We start from the raw sequence: 8,812 nt of genomic DNA on the forward strand, positions 1-8,812 counted from the left end.
GGCGGCTCCCGCGGGAAACGCGGCGGCTCTGCCGCCCTCGGCCCCGCCGGCCCGCGCCCCTTCCCTGGCTTTGCTCTTTGTTAACAGGGACGCAGTCGAGGGGATGCAGCCGCTCTTTGTGCCGGCAATTTGAATTTGACCCTTTCCAGCACCAAAAATCAATACTCCTGTGGAGAAGCAGTGGGTGCTATTTTTCTAAACCCTGTTTACAGCRGTACGGCCCTTTAAAGCAGACGTTATCTGCTTCGGCGGCCGCTGCATACTCTACCAAATTTTACAAAGCATTTTCTGAGCACATAATGGCAGCACGATCCGCGTCCCCTGCCGAGAGCGGCGGTGAGCTTACAATAAATGTCTACTTCCAGGACGCACAAGTAAGAGTGCATCTCGTCTGTCCAGATGGGGGAAAAAAGCCCCTAATTTACATCCCGGAAAGCACTGGGGTGTGACAAAGGTCATCAGCCGGCACGGTACCCTCAACCGGAATGAAAAATATACGAGCCGGGGCGGCATCGCTTGCGGAAGAGACGGCTGGCGCGGAGGTGCCGGCGCGGCACCGTGGAGCGCCGCCTCCGAGGCCCGGCCGCGGCACGCGGCACGCTCCCGCGCCTCCGGCAGCGAGGGCAGCGACGCGTCCCGGCAGGCGAGCGTCGCCCGGCTCTGGACTTGTCCCAGACCCCTYGCACTTGATTTGGTGGAAAATCACAAATATAAAGGCCATGCCACGTGCCCGTGCAAGCCAGGCTTCATCCGCTGCACATCTCTGCTACATGCACCCTCTTTTTTCTTCATTTAATCTCCTACTACATGCTGTTCTTGCACAGGTCCRTTCCTTTGAGCATCCCAGGATACATCTACATTGACCAGCATTCCCGGACCAGGGAACAGGTCCGTATTTCTGCCAATAAGAAGATGCCAGGTGAGCTATTGGCATCCATTTTATGCTGTAGCCAGCCAAAGCACAGCCTGTGTGTGGGTACCATCCATCCTTATGATAGGTGACCACAGGAGCCCTCTTGGACARCACATTTCCCTCTCTGAGAGCAGACCTCTTCAAAATTTTCCCTTGCAGCTGCCATCTCCTGTCCAGCACATTCAGACCTGCCTCACTTGGCTTTTGCAGACCTCCCTGGTCTGCAAACTGCAGGCTGAGGACCTCTCTTCTGGAAGGGATCCCACAATTATAGGGTGCTGCCCCAGGGTTTATGGAGATACTGAGGAATGAACCCATTTCACAGTGCAGCAGGCGATGTAAGCCAGAGATTTCTCCCGTGCTCTTCCCTCAAGGTCACCTCCAGCCTGCCCCTGAGGACGAGCTTTTTTCCACCCAAATGGACTGCACACAAGTTTGCCTTAGGCACAACACAAAACACAGCAGCCTTGCTGCCCCAGAATACGTCCGGGCACGACAGGCAAATCCTCCCACGGTGGTGTGTGCTGTCAGGCCGAGTCTGAGGTGCCCTAAATAAATTGTTGGCAGAAGGCCCCAGAGGTGCCACTCAGACCAGTTGGTCCTGTGTCTACAGATGCACTGTGGTGTCTGAACAAACACAGTGAGAGAACATAGGCACAGACTTGGGGTGTAAGCAGCATGGAAAAACTTCTCATTTGATCTAGAACTAAATCTTTCTCCTATCCTGTCCTCTGTGTCCACTGCAGGCTGATAATGAAGCAGCAGCATGTCCTTTTAAGTCCCTTTAAAAAACAAGCCTCATGGCTGCTCCAGGTGAATCCTGGGCGTCTGCAGCCTGGAGAAGCTTTGGAGCAAGTTCTCTATTGCTTCTCCATTTTCCTGGAAATGTGCACCATGCCACAGTGCCAGAGAATCTGCCACTTACCAGAACTGCTGAAATCACCCTGTTTTGTGGTTGGGACAGCAAATAATGTAATTAGGATGCTGGAGAACTTGGCTTCTCCACCCCAGAGCATTCACAAACAAAAGTGATGTCAACTTTGCAGATGGCTCTCCAGGTAGCAGCAGACCCCATGACCACCTTTGCCAGGGATGAAGAATTTGGAGGCTCTTGCTTTAAACCTAAACCAGATCCTGGAGCTCTTGAGGGTTGTCCATCACTAGGTGCAATGAAAAACATCACAGAGGACTCAGGAAGTCACAGAGTACTTGGGAGCCTGCAGTCCTAGTTCAGATACTCCCTTTGTTTGTCACATTTCCAGGAAATTTTCTGAGTTTTACCAAATGCCCCAAGATTTGCCAGCTAATGAGATAATGAGGCAACTAGGACTGGCTTTCTCCAGCATCTGCAAGCCTGGCACTTTCCTCCTCTGGAGGTAGACCCTGATGTTCTGCGTCTCAGTGCAAGATCAAATAAAACTGTCCTTGGTAAGTCCCTGGTGACAGTAACCCATTACAGTGCATGGTTAGATTCCTGGAATTAGTAGTTAGATTAAGAAATGCAGCCCTGGAATTAGCAAAGACGTGTGTGTGATGCTGAGGTGGGGCCACACATCAGTGGAATTACTCCCCAGGGCACACAGAGAAAACAAAAAGGAGGAAATGACTAAGCAACCGTGTGCCATTAGGCAGGAGCAGGGCACTGCCTGGATTAATTGTGAGTACTCTGCTCCGAAGAGAAGCTTTTAGCCATCAGAGACTTCTGGCTGCTGGAGGGTGTCACTATGAGAACAGGTCCTACTGTACCATTAGAAATGAAAAAAAAGGACAAAGAAAAATGAGTAGGAAGTCAGGAGGGAATATAAAATCATTAACAAAACTCCTAATACAGTGGAAGAAATGTCAATATGATGCTGAACTAATGGGCCAGTCTTCTAAAAAATTTTATTATCTCTGAAGTTTTAAATAATACATTGCATTCAGATCACTGATGTCCCTCATGACATTAATCTTTGATCTTACAAGTCAGCACAAGAAAAGTGGTAAATCAGAGATACTGACCGTTGTCTACACATTTTGCAGAGAGTAATTGATCGAAGATTTATTTATTAGCCAAGCCATGATTGATTTATAGGAGTTTTGCTTGATCAAGTTAATTACAAACAATAACTTATTATACTTGCTGCATGGAAAGCCCATTGTTGCAGAGGTGATAACGCCACTGAGGTGATAAGATACTCGTTGGTGTTTGGTCCCCTGTGTGGTTTTGGACCGTTTACCTGTGGCAGATAAAACAGCTATCACCATCAATAATCTACTTGACATGGAGCCAGAGGATTTAGCAGAGTGAGATCTGAAGTGTTTCCTTAAGACTGGCTGGGTCGGTGCATTCAAACAACARAAAGAGATGGTTAAATGGTAACTTATTCATGACTCTGCACAAGCAAAAAGAGAAGCTCTACAAAGTTATTGTACTCAACAAGAGAAAACTGTGTAATCCACAGTAGTATAAAATACAGGGGGGGAATCACATTTTTGGTTAGAACAGGGATAACTGGAGAAATTTGATGTTTGTTTGAAATACTAGAAGATGGTTGTGAAACACTGCCTGAAAAGCACCTGCGGGATGGCTTACGGCAGCATCGATATTAGACACAACCCAGGAAGAGACAGCTGCAAATGGTGGTTCCGGTCACACGAATCCAGCCCTTCAGGAGAAAAGCGGCAATTCTTTATACCCCAGAGAGCATGTCAGGGAAGGGTCATTAAAAGATAAAGACGGGACTGTCAGGGATCCCCTGGGCTGTTGAATCCAGTCCTCTGCTGGCTTAACAAGTCATATAATCGTCCTTGAAAACCCTCCTAGCCCCGTTTTACAGCTGGCTAGACTGGACCCACCACTCCTGCCCTCCAACTCTCCCTCCACTGAGGCCTTCGTGTTGCCCAGATGTATCCATAGCCCATTTATCCCATGTACCCATAACTGGCCAAGCTAGCTCTTATTGCTGCCCTGTTCTTAATGCCTAGATTTGACCCAAGCAGCCTGGATTTCAGGTATCAGCTGTTGGGGTCTAGTTTCTCCATCCCTGCTGGAAATAATACAGCTGAAACATTCATGAACTTTTGCTATCTGTTATACAGCCACCTGACACTGCTAGAATGGCAGTATCCAGGGATCTGTCTCTGCACTCAGATTTTCTTTCTTTCTTTCTTTCTTTCTTATTCCAAATAGTGAGCCCTGTTTACATCAGACATACCTGTTACTAGTAAGGGTACAGTCTTGCTCTTCCCTAGCATTAAATTTCATCTCATTTCTCAAGGTCATCCAAGTCTTTCTAGAAGACATGCTGGTTCTTCTCCAAATCAGCAAGTATTACATTAGCTCAGCTCTTCCTGAGCTGAGGTCATATACGAATACACAGAAAAAGTCTGATTTCCCAGCTAGGATGCCAAGCCCATTTCCACCTTGAGATATCAACACGCAAGCATGGGAGCTGGCACATTATAAAAACACACACACAACACAAAGTGTCACAAGATGTGGCAAAATGACAAGGATGGATGGCCACATGCAGTCCRATGAAGAACTGATGTTGCATGACCCATACCAGGGGCAGTTCAGCCTAGCCCTGACCTTCTGGATAAACACCCTAGTACCAGCCCTTCTCTATTGTACTATTTGTACCAAAAACATGATCAACCTTTCCATAAACAACAAATAATGACATTAGAAAACTTTTATGTCATCTCCTTGCTCTTGTCCAAGCTTTTCAACAAAGTCATAATTTCAATGAAGTAACTACCTTTGTGTCTAATGTTTAATTCCACACTATGTCAGATATCAATTACAGCAGTGAATACTAGTCCATCGAACTGGAAAAATCTGAATGTGGCTTTAATTTTCTGCAGAACTTCATTGCTTGGACTGATTTCCTGCACCTAGGGAAAAATAACCCTAGCCACCAGTACAAGCTGGGGACTGCCCTGCTGGAAAGCAGCTCTGCAGAGAAGRACCTGGGAGTGCTGGTGGACCATGAGCCACCAATGTGCCCTTGTGGCCAGGAAGGCCAATGGTCTCCTGGGGTGCATYRGGMAGAGTGTTGCCAGCAGGTSGAGGGAGGTGATCCTGCCCCTCTACTCAGCCCTGGGGAGGCCTCAYCTCGAGTACTGTGTCCAGTTCTGGGCTGCCCAGTCCAAGAGAGACATGGAGCTACTGGAGAGAGTCCAGCGCAGGGCTACGAAGGTGATCAGAGGGCTGGAGCACCTGCCCTACGAGGAAAGACTGCAAGAGCTGGGCCTCTTCAGCCTGGGGAAGGGAAGGCTGAGGGGGGATCTGATCAATGTGGACAAGTACCTGAAGGGAGGGTGTCAAGTGGACGGGGACAAACTCTTTTCAGTTGTCCCGTGTGACAGGACAAGAGGCAACAGGCAGAAATTGAAGCACAGGAAGTTCCACCTGAAGGTGAGGGGGAATTTCTTCCCTGTGAGAGTGACCGAGCACTGGCACAGGTTGCGCAGAGAGGGGTTGTGGAGTCTCCTTGTCTGGAGMTCTTCAAGGCCCGCCTGGATGCAACCCTGTCTACCATGCTCTAGGTGACCGTGCTTGAGCGGGGAGGTTGGACTATATGATCTCCAGAGGTCCCTTCCAACCTTGCTGATTCTATGATTCTATGATTTTGCTAACATGGAGCAGCTGCTCTGCAAACCCTACTTGTGGTGGGATGCTAGAAGACATTGTTGGGGCTGGAGCCATGGTCCTGAAACACKCCAGCAAAGGGTGCTCCCATTGCTGATGCCCTGGTAGACTGTGTTCTCTGTGAAACAAAAGCAAAGAGAAGAATTTTAAAACTACCTTGTTTCTGAGCCAATACACATCTGAAAAATTAATTTGAGGCTGGAATTTTCATGATCTTATGGGAGTTAGGCACTTAACCCAAGTGAAATGCTAGCTGCTTTGACATCCAGGAGCTCTTTTAAAGATCCCCAGTCTTAATTGTTTTTTTGTTTTTTTTTTTCAAATCACAGCTGTAGTTGAGGCTTCAAGCCTTTTCCAAACAAGTTTATCCATCCGTAATTACCACTAAGAAAGTGACCTCTTTGAAAGCCGCACACTGCCGCTTTCCTCTTGGCTGACAGACAACTGTCAGCCAGGCAGGAGCTACTAATTAGCAATTGATAAATATAAGTGTGCTGTCTTCCCCAAGCAGAGCACCGCTTGATGACAGTAATTAATTGTTCATCGATTCCCATAGGCTGGCGCGGGGTCTGCTCAGCTGCCTCCACGCCGCCCACGGCAGCCCGGTGTGGGTCAGCACGGCAGTCCTGGGCAGCACCGCTGCTCTGTCCTGCGTGGCCCATAGCAAAGCAATGGTGCCCAAAGGGGACTGGCAGCTCAGCGGCATGGTTCGCTGCAACCCCCGTGTTGTACTAAAGCTCCAGCTGAGCACTTGTTTTAATTTACCATCTTTATTCTATCCCTTCATCTTTCCATGTATTAAAACAATGAAAAATTAAAACYGCATGAAAAATGAAGAGATACCTTAGAAAGCGAGGAAAAGGCCATGACCTTGGAGACATTCACGTGCAKCCATAACTCTATGCATGTGAGTAGTCCCCATGCACTCACAGGCATCTGCAGGCTCCAGATCCGCAAGAGATGATGGTTCACGAGCAGCAGCGAGGAAAGCATCCATGTGAAGAGGAGCCATTCCCATACCTGCTGAAGTCAGGGAGCAACTGCCTGCCACAGGAACTCAAAGGAGGCCTAAAATGCTGACCCTAAAATGGATGAACATCTCAGTGTGACCCAAACACACTTTTTCCAAGAGGAAAAACAGTGAAACCACTTTAAAAAAGAATCTTGAATAGATCTTTAAAATGTGTCTCCCAAAGGAAATACTTGAATGTCAAGTGTCAATGCCAAGCATATTTTGATGTTCATTATCACCCTATAAACTCCCTTAAATAGGGGTTATTTGCTGCCAAGACTATCTGGTCTACAACGGAAAAGCTGAGCCAGCATTGCAGTAGYGGCACTGCACGGACGAGTCTCCGCAGTGGAAATGCCTCTGTGACAGCAATGTTCCCCGTGCCATTTCCGAGAACATTTCAGTGCTCCCAAACTCCCCAGCGAGGCTGCTGGGTGCTGGCCAATGCGCCGGCGCTGTCGTTTCTTAAAGGGCTTTATAGGCTGTAATGGGCTTCTCCGCAGGGGCGGACCAGGCTGCGGTTCGCCCTGTTTCTGGGACGCGGGAATCCTTTCGGGAAGATGAATGTAGCCATGGAGCACTGAAAATGCTGTATAAACAGCAGCAACYGGGGAGCGTGCATGCCCAATACTGCCTGGTGGACCCTGGTCCGGATGCTATGCAGTGTTAGCTGCTGTTTGCAATTCCTGCTTTGTGCATTGAATGTCTGTTTGTACAAAGTCAGGACCAGCCTGTCCTTGAAGGCAGACTTGGCTCCATCAAAACCTACTTCCCCTTTTATCATCTTTTTTTATTATTATTTTTATCACTTGGAGAGATGCTTCCTGTAAGTCACAGAAAGAGCCAAGCTTGGCTTGTGATTCACTGGCGTGTTAGGTAGATGCAGGAAGAGAAGGGAGTGCAATATTTATAGCTAGCACTGCTCCACTGTTCCCCTGAAAGCCTGTGGAGACACATCTCCCTCTGAAGCCCGGAGGTAGACAGGCTGCTGAACCCACCTTTAACCCTTCAACAGAAGCCGTTGCGAACGGGTCGCTCCTCGGTGCCCAGCCACCCATGGCGAAGCTCTCGGTGGCTGCATCTTGTCACCCCTGGTGTCTCCTCCCAGCCCCCTCCACTGGTGCATCTGCTACGAACCCCCGCAACACATCCTAGTCCAACCTGAAAGAGGGAAAAGTTGCAGTAAAAATTAAGCAGTCGTGACAGATGGCTTAAAGGGTTGGCTTAAACTGGGAGCCTGCTGGCTCCAAAGCTAATGCCGTCTGGCCCAGGGCAGAGGGACAAGCGGACTGCCCCCAGACCCACAGCCCGTCTCCTCTTCACCTTTCCATTTTTAAATGARACTTTAAGGAAGCAAGAACAAATTKCCTTTCCAAAATCTTTTCCTTCTCTCTCTTTTGGAACATGCAAAGAGGGAGAAACTCTCCAGCTCAGGATATTAGCTTGCTTCTAAAAGCCTGAAAATTGTTAAAAGGTGCTTGGCCAGCTGGCGCCTGGGCATCAAAAATCACGTTTCTGCCTATTCTGGCAGAAACACCGGGGCCCACTGGGCCGGTCGCGTGCCGGGGTCAGGCGCCGGAGCGATGCGCTGTCCCGGCGCGCTGGAGGGGTCCGCGGCCGTGCCAGAGCGCGGGCTGCCCCGGGGGCTCCCGCGGCCCTGCCGCCTCGGCACCGGCCCCGCTCCCGGCTCTCCCGGCCCGCGGCGCCCACACAGCGCAGCGTGCTGCTCCCGCCCATCTTAATTAATCGCCGCTCGGTTTTTCCCTCCCCCAGGTTTGGGTCAGGCTCCTAAGCGTCTGTCTGCTTGATAGCGCCCCAGGGAGTCTTTTGTTCTGAATAGGTGAAAAATTGTACCCACAAAAAGAGTTCCCCCTCCGATCAATTCTCTCTAACAACTTTATTGATTAGCTGCAGCAACATTTTTCATTTATTAATTATGAAGAAGATGTTCCAGGGATTTCTTAAAGTTAACTATTGTGATTTTTCCTCTCCCATCGCTCTCCACCCGAGCGCGGCCTGACGGGGCTGCAGCGCTCGAGGATGGGCTTCCCTCTCCGGTTCGGAGACCTCAGGACAGTCCAGGGCAAGACGAAAGACAGCAGCCAAAGACAGCCTTCGCCCTGGAGTATTCATGTTTATCTGGATGAGGCAGGGAGCACGGCTAGCGTCCGCTTCGACAGAAAGACTACAGCAAGATGCTGTGATTTGGCCAACAGCAGCGAATTAAGAAGAGGTTGCCCCGATCCTGCAA

The sequence above is a fragment of the Rhea americana genome, unplaced genomic scaffold (genome assembly GCF_003343005.1).
Source record: "Rhea americana isolate MKP2758 unplaced genomic scaffold, rheAme1 scaffold_161, whole genome shotgun sequence".
Lineage (NCBI taxonomy): Eukaryota > Metazoa > Chordata > Aves > Rheiformes > Rheidae > Rhea > Rhea americana.